Below are 14,298 nucleotides of genomic sequence, written 5' to 3'. Positions count from 1 at the left end.
TCAAGCAAAAGTTACAGACATGGTCTCCTTCGTGTCATCAATGTAATCTTGCATAGAGTTGTAGACTTGGGTGTTCATCCATCTTCTATAAGTTGTTTGGTATGTATATATTTACATGTTTAAATTAAAAAGATTATTGATATGTATATATAGTGGTACTTATAATTAACGAATAGAAAAGATCGCTAGATTGTTTTACTAATACGAAAGAATGATCAAACTAATAATGTATGAGTTGTTGATCGTTTGTTAGGTTGACAAATGTGACCCATTTTCCGTACTAGAAAGCCACGGCCGCCACAGGAAGGCCAAAATGGACCGGATGTGACCAAGAACCTACCCTTTTGCAGTTTTCTAGTTTTGTATTTTGTTTTAATGGATGTGACTGGGGGTAATAGTGCTCACGTAATTAAGTTACTTAAAGGTTAGCCCAAAATAATATTCGTTTGACAGTGATATATAGTTGTGTTGGAAGTTATGAAAAATAAGTGATGATTTGATGATAGAAAAAGAAAAGCTGCTAGTGAAAACATTTAAACAACCAAACTATATAAAAAGACCAAAGCTACAATTTTTAAGTTTTTAAAGGTATCCAAAATATTAACAAATCAAACAAACTACTATTTTGTAATTTTCTCAAACTTAAACTCTCAATCGAACAATAATGGGCCTATATTGAACTAGTTTTATCCTTGATGCTTATTCCAATGCTTACATATTCTAAGTTCTTATTATTTAAAAAATAAATTGTTAAAAAACACATTTAAAATAGAATTTCAGAAAAAAAAAACAATTAATTAACGACTTTTTAATCAAATTCGTTTGATATTCATCATTCCAGAAAAAGTATGTTGGTCAGTTGGCTCAACCACCTTTCAACTTATTTTCAAAATTTCAAACCGAACTGAAATTTCTCAACAAACAAACTGTCACATTTGATATTTTCAATGACTATGTGAGATTAATACATTAACATAATTGATATATTCCGATTTATTTTCCTTGAAATGAGTTAATAGTTGTAGAAAATATAATATTTAATTTCTCTATAACAAAACATAGCCAAATTGCAAAAAAGGGGTTGAGGTACATTGGTTCGAGGGTTTAACTCGTACAGAAATCAATCAAAAAACACCAAATTATATAGTATAAATTTTGTCAAGAATGAACCATTTCAGTTTCTAATACATTGTTTAAGAAGATTAGTCTTCTAATACATTGTTTAAGAAGATTAGTCAGCTATATGTATGAGAATTCAATACTTAGATTATGTTTGACATATTTACGAATAATAGCGATGTTTGTAAAAAATAACCGATAAGCTAGTTAAAAAATATAAAAAAAAACATGTATAATAATAATTCAAGATAATAAGACAAATATATAATAAATTTCATTAAATTAAAGTAAATACTAACAAAATATCGGTTCCTCAAGCACTCATTTTTAAATAAAATTTCTTACAAATCGTATCATATCTATAGTCATGGTGTAACTTTCAAATGTTATTATGAATAATTCTTCTAGCTAGGTATCATTGTATTTTTGAACAATTTTGAAAATCACATATGTCGAGTCCTTCCTTCGAATTTAATTAAGAAGCTAGAGTAAATACCGCCATTAATATCACTTCTATCGAGTCTTCTCACTAAAATTTGGTATTGTGTTGGATATTTTCCACCTCAATAGATGATTATACATGATGAATCACATAACATATTTAATGCATAACAAATGCATCATGTAAAAGTAGATCAATACAATTATTTATTTATTATTTTCTAACTGTCAAAATAGATAATAATTTTTTTTGGGAACTCTTCGTTTTCTTAGACAGTTACAATTTCAATAGCAAAAAATGAGATAATGGATAAACCATGAATACATTAGAGTGGTTTTAATTTGAAGTATTGATAATTAAAGAAAATCGATTAAAATTGAATGCATAGATAGCATGGAATGAAATACGAATTTAGTATATAACTTAAATAAGCAATGCAATTGATCAAGTTAATAAAAATATATAACAATTTTAAATTGAAAATTTATTAAAATTAATTTTAACTTCGTAATTATGAATAAAAAAACAAAATCATAATCTAAAAGTAACTAAAAGTGAGTGATGATTCTGTTTAGACCATGGAAATTGTTAATTTTTCTAGGATAAACGATACTAGTCAAATTTTTTAAGCGTGGGAAAGGAGGCCCGCAAGTCGTTTACAACCATGTCTCCGTCGTATCCGCCACCACATCTGAAAACATCAATCAACCTCCACCACCGCTTCTTCCGGCGATCACTTCCATCCTCTCCTCCTTCAGCTGTGGTTGTGGAAGTCTGTTGCCTACTTTTAATATCACTTAACTTCATCTTTCTTGGAAACCTAGTTGACCCAAACCCGAATGCAACCACCTGCCATTTGGTCTTCCCCGGAACCGGGGAAGAGCCTTGCTTTTCTTTAGAATGTCCTTCTCTTCCAGCCATGTTTCCGTCAATCTGCACCACGCCAAAAGCGACTGTCTTTTTGTATTCATCCATGGATTTTTGCATGGTTTAGGATTTTTAGTGATTTTAATTTCTTGGATACGTTGCTATAAATTTATGAAGACAGAATATATGCATGCAGCGAGGTTAAAGAAAACTATGAAAATGCATGTGTTACTAGGCTGGTGGGGATATTAGGCTAATAGTCGCAGTCTCGTAGGCTACGTATTCTCTGGTTCTAGACGTGTCAAGTATTTAAAGATTGACAAATATGACACTATTGTTTGGTGTTAACGCATATATAAGCAATACACCGCGTGGAAAAAATTGTGAAGATATTCCTACTAGAAAGCTAATATAGTCAAAACTAAGAGGCGGATAAACGTATTGATTTTGTCCTTGCCATTTTATTTTTACTCCCTCATTTTGTTTTCCTAACATTGAAATAAAAATAAAAATACAGATCAAATATGTTTTCTTAACATACATATAAAACTCAGATAAAATATGTAGTATAAAGTTGGTGAGAAGTATAAGAAGCAATATCGGTCATTGGATAAACGAAGAAATTGGCAGTTAAGTACAGTGGTGGAGCTTCAATATTTCATTTGGAGGGGCCGAAAATATAATTTATATAAACATTGGTGAACACCACAGGAGGGGCCATAGTCAAAATTTTGTATTTTTAGGCTAAATATGTATAAATTAAAACATAGGGGCTATTTACGTCAAAAAAATTGGGGGGGCCCTAGCCTTATAAAAGATCTGTCCCTAATTAAGTACATAGTTACAAAACTGTTGAAACGGTTGGTCTCCCAACGGTTGGATGAATCTAATCTAAAGGTTGGGACTTGTGTTTTACATATTTTACTAGCTTTCTTTTATGGAGAAATATATATATATATATATATATATATATATATATATATATATATATATATATATATATATATATATATATATATATATATATATATTAAATCTCAACATATCATATTTGTTTTTACTTAGTTTTTAAATACTATCATATTTATTCTTCTTAATCTTTAAAAATATCAAATTTGTCAAAATCTTATTTTTTTTAACATTTTATAATCATTTTAAATTCTTATGTTTATTAACTTACCCTTATACCATATTAAAACTAAAATTCAATATAACTAAAAAATAAAAACTAAGCATTATTTTCAATTAAAAATCTAAAGAGCAAAATTAATTCAAAAGATATAAATTCCCTGTACCAAATGAGATTAACCACCAAAAAAAGGAATGATATAAACAAACCAAGTCAAGGTAAGCAAAAAGAGATAGAACCAGGCATGTGTTTGAATTTTAGATGTTTTCATGTGTAGATTCTCCAACAAAAGATGTCATCTGTATTGGATTAATTAATTGTAATCAAAATATATGCTAAATATGATGATCGAAAGAGGGTGATCACAAAGGGTTTAAATTGTAAGGGATATGCTATCGAGGTTCAACAGAGAAAGAAAAACAAAGCTTGCTTCAACTAATAATTAATGAAAATGTTTCTACAAATTGGATGCATAAAATAACGAACTGCACAAGTATTTATAAGAAACAAATGACTTACTCCTAAATTCATGGCTAGGTAAAAAGACTTTGACTAAAAATCCAGTGATGATTATTAATGTGTATGGTGATGATATATGAAGATGGTAGTGAAGGTTGAAGAAGGTAAGGGCAATATGGTCCAATTAGTTTTTTTTTTTCAATTTTAATGATCTTAAAATATAAAAAAAAAAATGTATAAAATATTAAAAAATAGATTTGTGCAAATATAATATTTTAAACGATTATTAAGGGTAAATATGATATTTAGATTTTAAACTGGATAAATATGATATTTTAATATTTAATAAAATTATATATGAAATTATGTCATAAATATATTATTTACTTATTCATTTATGATGCCCTTTAATGTGTGACGCCTATGTTTATGTTCTCCAACAAATTCCTTGTTTGTTGCCTCCCAAAAAATAGGTGCCTTTTGGGAAGGTCTCTCTCCGCTACTCCCATTTTGAGTGGACAAGGGGCAGGGCACATTATTTCCACCAAAAGATAGTTTGAACTTCCCCATGAATTGTGTATTCAGTTTTGTTTATTTAATTGAATATGTGGTCCAAAGAAAATCCATACTCCCTAGATACAGGCATATGTGGACATTAGTAAATATTGGAGATAAACTATAAGGGTATTATTGTAATTTTATAATAGACAGTCAGTTAGAATCTGTTTAGTAGTTAGAATCGTTTTTCTTTTCCTTCATGTATAAAGATGTAACAGCTTCATTGTTGAAAGTAATGAATTGATTACTTTTATGTGAGATGTAATATGGTATCAGAGACTAGAAACGCTCAAATTTCCGCTTTCGATTCCTTTGTTCCTTGAGCTGAATCAATTATTCGTTCCTTTTTGTAAGGTCGTCGTCGTTGATTCTATTTCCTTGAATTCTCAATTCACAAATTGTTCTTGTGAATTATATTTTTTGATTTCTCGATTTACAAATTGTTCCTGTGAATTTGTATTCTATCGATTCATTTCATCTTGATCTGAAATCATGTCTTCAACATCTAATTCTCATCCAATTGCTCCGATTGATGATCAGATGCATCCGTACAACTTACATCATTCTGAGAGCCCTGGATTCATTCTTGTATCACAACTTTTAACCGGTGATAATTACAATTCATGGAGTCAGGCTATGCAAATAGCATTATCTGTGAAAAACAAAACTGGATTCATTGATGGAACTCTTCCGAAGCCCAACAATGGTGATCCTAATTACAGTGCTTGGATAAGGAACAACAAACTTGTTATATCTTGGATCTTGAATTCTGTATCCAAAGAGATATCTACAAGTATCATGTTCACTGAAAATGCTCACGATATCTGGAAGGATTTACAGGAACGTTTCCAACAGAGTAATGGTCCGAGAATTTTTCAAATCAGGAGAGAGATCGTCAATTTGAATCAAAATCAAGACTCAATTGGTGTTTACTTTACTAAATTGAAGTCTCTTACCGAAGAATTGGTCAATTTTAGACCTCACTGTACTTGTAACAAATGTGATTGTAATGGAGTTCAAGAGATCGAGAAGTATTTTCAAACAGAGTACATCATGAATTTCTTAATGGGATTGAATGACTCTTTTTCTCAAACTAGAGGTCAGATTCTCCTTATGGATCCTCTTCCCTCCATTAATCGTGTTTTCTCTTTGGTTGCTCAAGAAGAAAAACAAAAATCTATTATCAATGAATCTCAACAAAGTGTGGCCTTCCTTTCTAGAACTAATCAAAGTTTAGGTTCAACTCGCAAGAATAACAACAATGTTTCCAGATCTTCAAACAAAGAAAGGCCATATTGTACTCATTGCAAGTTTCAGGGGCATACTATTGACAAGTGTTATAAGATTCATGGTTATCCCCCAGGATATAAACCAAAATCAAAGTCTAATTTCACAGCTGCTGCTATCACCAATGATCAATCATCAAATAACAACAATTCTTCCTCCATTAATGGTGGTCTTAGCAACATGTTCAGAGGATTTTCTCAAGAGCAACGTCAACAAATCATGTCTGCTCTATCTTCTCACATGATTTCTGTTAATCCTAATGAAGAGACCACTACAGGTAAACATTATTCTCTCTCAATTAGACATGGTTCCAAATTCTCTTTGTGGATTCTTGATTTAGGGGCTTCTCAACATGTGTGCCATGATATAACTCTTTTTCACAACAAAAGGAAGGTTTATAGACATACAGTAACTCTTCCTAACAAAGTTACTTTACCTGTTCATCTTGTTGGTGATGTGAAATTAGATCCTATAATCACTCTTCAAAATGTGTTGTATGTTCCTGATTTTGATATGAACCTTATATCAATTAGTGCACTTACTAGAACACAAAGATTTATAGTATATTTCACTTGCAATCATGCAATGATTCAGGATATCAAGGAAATGAAGATGATTGGCAAGGCTGAAATCGATGAAGGATTATATGTCATGGGAAATTGTAGAGTCAAAAAGGAAGAATCTCAGTTTACTACATCAAGGATTAGTAATGTTTCTTTACAAGTATGGCATAAACGATTAGGTCATCCATCCAATAAATGTTTGATTCCTATTAAAGAACTTTTGAATGTTTCTGTTTCTAGTAATCAAAATGACAATTATTGTCCAATTTGCCCCTTGGCTAAACAGAAACAGCTTCCTTTTAATTCCATGAATCATATTTGTGATGAGAATTTTTCGTTAGTTCATTATGACATATAGGGGCCTTATCAAAATGTTACACACACTGGACATAGATATTTTGCAACTTTGGTTGATGATCACAGCAGATATACATGGATATATCTTTTAAAACAAAAGTCAAACATTCAAGAAATAATCCCAAAGCTCTATTCATTCATTTTAACTCAATTCAACAAAAAGATAAAGGTTTTTAGATCTGATAATGCCAAAGAGTTGGAGTTCCAGAATTTTTTTTGGAGAAAAAGGGATTGAACATCAAAAATCATGTGTTGCAAGACCTCAACAAAATTCTGTAGTTGAAAGGAAACATCAACATCTATTAAATGTTGCAAGGTCTTTAATGTTCCAGTCACATCTTCCAATTAATTTTTGGGGAGAATTTGTTCTTACAGCTGCTTATCTCATCAACAGAATTCCTTCTAAGATTCTTCATAATGATTCACCATATCTCAGATTACATGGTTTCAATCCCGAATACTCTTCTCTTAGAACCTTTGGCTGTTTAGCATTTGCTTCAACATTAACAACTAATCGTCTCAAATTTGAACCAAGAGCAAAGATGTGTGTTTTTCTTGGGTATCCTCCAAATATGAAGGCTTATAAACTTCTTGATTTCAATACAAAGAAGATTTTTTACTCAAGAGATGTTGTTTTTCATGAGACTATCTTTCCCTTTCAAAATTACTCTAAAAACTCATGTCAAGATGTTTTTGACAAAATTGCCCTTCCATACCCCTTTGCTGATAATGAAATTGTTGACAATTCAGTTCCACAAGTTGATACTTCAATTCCTGTACATGATGATCCATCAAATGTATCTCAAGATAATGTTTTAAGGAGGTCTACTCGTATACATCAACCTCCTTCTTATCTTAGAGATTTTCATTGTAATGCTGTCACCAATTCTAATAACCCACATTCGTTGCATAAAGTTCTTTCTTATGACAAACTTTCAACCATACATCGTGTTTTTGCTATGTCTATTTCTGCTACATTTGAACCCAAACATTATAATCAAGCATCCAAATATCCAAAATGGTGTAATGCCATGGATTCTGAGCTAGAGGCAATGAAAGCTAATCACACATGGAACATTGTTCCATTACCAGCAAACAAGAATAATGTGGGTTATAGGTGGGTATATAAGATCAAACATGGTAGTGATGGGAAGATTGAAACATATAAGGCAAGATTGGTGGCCAAATGTTTTAACCAAAAAGAAGGAATTGACTATTTTGAGACTTATTCTCCAGTGGCGAAGCTCGTAACTGTTAAGATGCTTTTAGCTATTGCAGCCATTAAAAAGTGGAACATGGTTCAATTAGATGTCAACAATGCTTTCCTCAATGGTGAATTACATGAGGAAGTATTCATGGATCTTCCACCTGGTCTTCATGTTAACAATCGAGAACAGAAACATTCATCAAGATTAGTATGCAAATTGAACAAATCAATATATGGTCTTAAACAAGCTTCTAGACAATGGTTTGAAAGATTTTTCTCAATTTATGCTCAGTTCTGGTTTTGTTCAATCAAAATCTGATTACTCTTTGTTTCATAAGGGTAAAGGAGATGACTATGTTGCTTTATTGGTGTATGTTGATGATATTGTCATTACAGGTTCATCTCAATCTGGTATAAATCTCATAAAAGAAAAGCTAAGACAAGAGTTCAAACTCAAAGATTTAGGAAGTTTGGGATATTTCCTTGGATTAGAAAATGCTAGGTCAAAGGAAGGTATTATGGTTTCTCAACGTAATTACACATTACAATTGATTGAGGATGCTGGATTATTAGCTGCAAAAACCAAAAATACCCCTATGGAGCCTAGATCACAATTGTCTTCAAAGGGTCAAGTTTATAAAGATCCTTCTCAATATCGAAGATTAATTGGTCGTTTATTATATCTCAATATCACCAGACCCGACATATCCTATGCATTTCAACAGTTATCCCAATACATTTCAAAACCAACCATCGAACACTACAATGCTGCTTGTCATTTGTTGAAGTACTTAAAAATGTCTCCTGGTCAAGGCATTTTCTTCCCTTCTACATCCAAACTTCAATTGAAAGGATTTTGTGATTCTGATTGGGCAAAATGCAAGGATTCGAGAAGGTCAATCACAGGGTTCTGCATTTTTCTTGGTGACTCATTGATTTCGTGGAAGTCAAAGAAGCAATCCACTGTTTCCAGATCTTCTGCTAAAGCAAAATATCGTGTTATGGCAATGACCACATCTGAATTAGTTTGGCTGAAGCAATTGTTACAAGATTTTGATGTCAAAATTACAGATTCAGCTCTTCTTTTCTGTGATAATGATGCAGCTGTTCAGATTGCAACAAATCCAACTTTTCACGAGCGTACGAAACATATTGAAGTTGATTGTCACTTCATACGAGAAAAAGTTGTGAATAAAACTATCAAATTGTTACCAATTCGATCAGCAATGCAGCTTGCTGACATGTTTACCAAGTCTTTACCTGCTTCCAAGTTGTTACCTTTCATGGTCAAGATGGGATTGAAGAACATCTATTCTTCCCTTCCATCTTGAGGGGGGAATATTGGAGATAAACTATAAGGGTATTATTGTAATTTTATAAAGACAGTCAGTTAGAATCTGTTTAGTAGTTAGAATCGTTTTTCTTTTCCTTCATGTATAAAGATGTATTAGCTTCATTGTTGAAAGTAATGAACTGATTACTTTTATGTGAGATGTAATAGTAAAAGAATCAGTTTTGTACATATAAAACGTTCGAACTTCCATATCAATTGTGTATTCATGTCCATATGTTCAGTTGTGGATGGCCGCTAAAGATAGTCTATAAAGCAAGCCTTCAATCATTAAAGATTAAAGATGGTAGTAAATCAAAGCCATCTGAAAAGGATATGAAAACAAGGCGAGTTGAAGTTAGAGACTAGTTCCTACTAAGATTATAACATTTATGAATATGTATATTTGTTGCTCGATACTTGGTTGCAGATATATAATATATTTATTAAAAGCTTTTGAAATATACTATATCAAACTTACTAAAGTTGAGTACCGATAAATTATAGGTTTATTGGCATGTTATCCAAAGAAGAGATTAAACATTTAAGCAATAATGAATTTCTTTGCATTTCGAATCTCCATCATCTTCCTTAATGTTCATTAAGTTGTGGATTAGAAGCATGGCATATTATGAATTGTTTTGTGTTTGGAATCATTATTGATGTCTATGACATCGCTAGAATATTTTGTCTTTCACGAGCTGGAGATTGTTAGTATATGTGCATAATCATAACAATTAGTGTCATAACATATTGTCAAGTGGATCTTATTTAGGTCTGGGAAGAATGGAGCATAGTGTAAATATTGATCATAATTTAAGGATGAATAATTCTTGTTATATTTTATAAGTTTGCCACACATATAGACCACAATGCAGATTAGAAGGTAGTGGTTCAAAGAGGATCAACTCCTTTTAGGTAACCTTCTAAAGGGAAACCCGTGTCTAGTAGTATATGTATAGGCTTTGCCCATATAATCCCTAGTTTTCCTATTTATAAGGGATATGATCCACGTTTTACTTAACAACCTTTTTTCATTATCAAAGGTTACTAAGAATTTTAGGACGTTTTGTGAGGTGTTCCAACCATCCATGCCATGAGCTTTGATATTTGACTCTTGCCGACTATCGTAGCACTGTTGTCATACATATGTATATAACATATGTACATAGACCTATAGATGTCTGATACATTGGTGCCAATCTTTCATGGAGGTCATGCCTATAGTAGAAGGAATGAAACCTAATTTAAGTGTTTACATTTGTCTCCTTGTTGTTTATTGATATTGATTGTATGGTCCTTTGTTCAATCCAATGATGGATTGTTAATTCTTCTACATGTTATGATTGTTGTAACAGATTCGAAACCCAACAAAATCAACTTCTTAGCACCAAGTTCGAGTCCTAGGATCAACTATGAAGAGATATGGTATAGAGATAATGATCGCAATCATTGAAATATTTTTATCTCAAAAGAATTACGTTGAGAATATTCTTTATTTTTTTTAATATAAAGAAATTAAATATCCTCCTATATTTTCTTCTTATTATCGTCATACCCCCATATGAAATGGTGACAAGTGGATTATCAACATTTGATATGATAAGAATAAAAGTAACAATAATATGTAAGATGATATTTAATTTCTCTTTAATATATCATCGGCAACACATGTGAGTTAGAAAGTAACTTAAAAACTGTTAGTTTCTCTATCGACTATTAAAGCCGAATATATAGCCTTGACGAAGCCGACAAATGTGATCTTGGGGTTCAAAAAGTTTTGGTTTATTGAGATAGCATGAGTGTTGTTTATCCGGTCAGGAATCAGGTTTCCCATGATTTATCAACGCACATTAATGTATGTTATCTTTTCAATTTTAGGGTTATTTATGATCAATTCAAGAATCATTTGTTCTAATTCTCCTCATTCCTATTATTTAATTAAAACAAATAAGTAAGGTAATGGATAAATATTTATATTTAACCATATTTGCTTTTATTATAAAAAGTTTAATGGTTTGAAAAAAGAATTCTAAAATCTCTGATTATAAAATTTTCACATATCGTGTCATTTTACAAAACCTCTTTTCATGTTTTAAAATTTATATTCTATTGAGATGGTAGTTTATTATAAGTAAATTGCCTTCTCTCTCTCTCTCTCTCTCTCTCTCTCTCTCTCTCTCTCTCTCTCTCTCTCTCTCTCTCTCTCTCTCTCTCTCTCTCTCTCTCTCTCTCTCTCTCTCTCTCCTAATAGCATCTTCTTCAACAAAGATCACTACCTCTCTCTTCTTTTGGTTTCATTTCTTTCTCTCCATCTTCATTTAGTTGCCAAACAAAATGTAGAAAAATAACTCACCAGAAAAACCATTATTAATATGTTTTATCTCAATTCTCTCATATTTACTCTAATAAATAACTATCTTTTCTACCACAAGAATCATTCTCATTCATTTGATTACATGTCATTTTGTGGTTATTTTAAATTAATTTTTATTCCACAAATCATTTTATGGTTTTTTCAAAATTTTAAAATCCACATAGCATTTAAATACAATAATAAATGCATATCAATTTAATTAATGGACTTTCCTTCTAATTTCAAATTATTAAATTAAAGCCTAATTAGTTTCTTTTGTTTATTTATCTAAATTATTTGTTTAAATTTAAAAGAGAAAAAAAAACTTTAATTTTAATAATTCAATATTTTTCTCATTTTTCTTATAAATTCAAACTTCTCAACTGTTTTGAATTTCATATTTAATTTTTCTTTTAAACGATTCCATATAATACGTGCGTCTCATACATGGTACTAAATCAAAGCAAAAACAAAAAGTAGACATAGTTCAAGTATCACTGGTCAATCAAAAGGATATGGTTCATCGACTCTTTCATACACTCATACAAATATGTACTCACTATTGTTAAACTTCTTTTAGTATGTTTGCTGAGTTTTTTTGTCGGATGGCATTCGAGCACCTATGTCATCTTTGGCAGTCAGACGACATAATTAAACTCAAAGTTGGGTTCGGTGGCCCATCGATCAGCCTTACGAAACTAAAAACTCAAAGTAAGGTTTGGCAACCCTTGCCCTTTATGGTCTTTAACTCGTCAATTTAAACTGGAAATTCTATTTGCATTAATGGTGACCCATATGGTTCATATAGTCCCTCGCATTGTTCCTCTCTCTTCTCCCATACGTTACTATGACAGAGCCACACTTTATGCTCGAAAATGACCACGCTAAAGATTAATCCAATAGAAAAACAAATATGAATCAAGCTCTCACCGGAGAAGACAAATTTTTCAAATTTCCACCTCGGTACCCCTTTGTGGTTATACCAAGATTTCATTTTTTAACAACTGAGTTATATTAGAAACTACAAGAGTAACAAAATTACAAAGACACAACTAGAAATGGGTTGTCAAGCCAATCAACCCATTTAGCTGAAATTTTAGAGTTTTTAAAAACAAACCAGTTAAACAAAAAATCAACAATATTTTCAAAAATCTCATCTCTCAGAGGAATCTTATCACCAAAAACAAGATCACTCTGGAATAGCCGAATTTTCCAAAAAACTACAAAATTAATAGCCTCCATCATCACCTTTTTTGTACTCCACATGAACACGAATCCAACCACAAAGCAAGCCTTCCATTCCAGGACCACCATATCAAGCCAACAAAATACCTTTCTCCAAATACTCATCCCTAGCTAACAAGAAACAAAAACATGATCCAAAACTTCAACCAATATAGAGCACATTAGACACAATAAGGACGAAACTTCAACCCCTTTATGAATGAGATTTCATCTAGTAGAAAGGTAATCATTCAACACACGCCACAAAAAAGTATTAACCTTACGAGGAACATACCGATTCCATCTAGTGGGTCTACCAGTCTCGGGTAACGACACCTGATCTATATGCTTTTCTTGTATTAGAAACCGTGAACACCATCAATCCTTCTAGATTCTATCACAAATTATCTTTATCACCAGAAAGCATTACATTATTTAGAATCCTTCTCATTTCATCAAAGTGAACTTACTAACATGATGCCAATTCCAAGCCCCCATCGCACCTCGCCTCTCATACACCAAACATTTGACCAGAATCTCGTATCTCTACTATCCCCAATGTTTTTTCTAAGGGTATTTAAAGGAGTAATTCATTTTTCATGCGTCATATTAATAGAACCCACTATATGAGCTCACACCTGAGACAGAAAAACATCTCAATTTTTGGTACCATGAATCAAATTCACAATCTTCACCCATAACGAGTTAGGTTCATGGACAAACCTTCATCTCCATTTTTGTAGCAACACAATATTCAGATGTTAAAGACTACCAATTTAAATCTCACCTTTATGTTTAGAAGCAATAACCAAATTCCAAGAAACCCAAGGAATTTATAAATTAAATTAATATTTATAAAAACTAATAAAGGGTATATATATATATATATATATATATATATATATATATATATATATATATATATATATATATATATATATATGTGTGTGTGTGTGTGTGTGTCATAAGTCTCACATCAATCTACGTACATCAAAAAATATATATAAATATAATACCGAAACAAAATATAGTTTTAGATAAATAAAAAGACCTAAAAAAACTTCATAACATTTACATATGTTTTTATTCCGAGATAATTTAAATAGATATGAAAAGTATCACCAAAGTTTATTATACAAAATGATTCATTTCGATACTTTTTTTTTTCGATTTAACCGGTTTAGTTTAACCGTATCAACCGGTTTTTGGTAAAAACCAACTGATTCATTCTGGTTCAAAAAAATGCATAAAACCAATACTAATTGAACCGTCCATTTCTTCGATTCCCGGTCCAACCGGTTCGACCGGCCGGTTCAAACCGGTTTTCAAAACATTGGAAAAAATAATCCTTTGCAACCTGCAAGCAAATTAATTAACGGCTACAAGATAGGTGAGTGGTG

This window comes from Lactuca sativa, chromosome 2 (genome assembly GCF_002870075.4).
Source record: "Lactuca sativa cultivar Salinas chromosome 2, Lsat_Salinas_v11, whole genome shotgun sequence".
In the NCBI taxonomy this organism is placed as follows: domain Eukaryota; kingdom Viridiplantae; phylum Streptophyta; class Magnoliopsida; order Asterales; family Asteraceae; genus Lactuca; species Lactuca sativa.
Note: the sequence above shows the minus strand (reverse complement) of the source record.